The sequence below is a fragment of the Penaeus monodon genome, chromosome 32, assembly GCF_015228065.2.
Source record: "Penaeus monodon isolate SGIC_2016 chromosome 32, NSTDA_Pmon_1, whole genome shotgun sequence".
Classification (NCBI taxonomy): Eukaryota; Metazoa; Arthropoda; class Malacostraca; order Decapoda; family Penaeidae; genus Penaeus; species Penaeus monodon.
In genome coordinates this window covers 29,073,364-29,073,663 of record NC_051417.1, presented here as the reverse complement: position 1 = coordinate 29,073,663, position 300 = coordinate 29,073,364, and the positions used below count along the sequence as shown (strand labels likewise).

The following is a 300-nucleotide window of genomic DNA, read 5'->3' as shown; positions in this document are numbered from 1 at the left end:
GAAATATATAATTCATCACTGTCTATCAGAGTGTTAGTTGAATGCTGTGGTCTGATAAGAATAGAACACTGACTGGGAATCACTGATTTTTTTAACATTTACGTTGATTGGGAAGTTAGATACAATAACACAATACATCGTCTGTTTTTTCTTATTGTTTTATTAGAGACACAGTGGATATATTCACGAAAAATTGGCTTTATGACTTTTCTTGCTCTCGTGTTCTTAAGGTCCTCTGGTGTATATTGAATGAAATTGATGTATAAGTGCATATTGGAAAATGTCATTAAGATACTGAGT

General features: G+C 32.0%; 1 protein-coding gene across 1 annotated transcript in view; it reads left to right on the top strand.

The window, feature by feature from the left end:
• LOC119593633 (vegetative cell wall protein gp1-like) overlaps positions 1–300 on the top strand; it is a 10,405-nt gene that overhangs the window by 3,467 nt on the left and 6,638 nt on the right. The window lies entirely within an intron of this gene.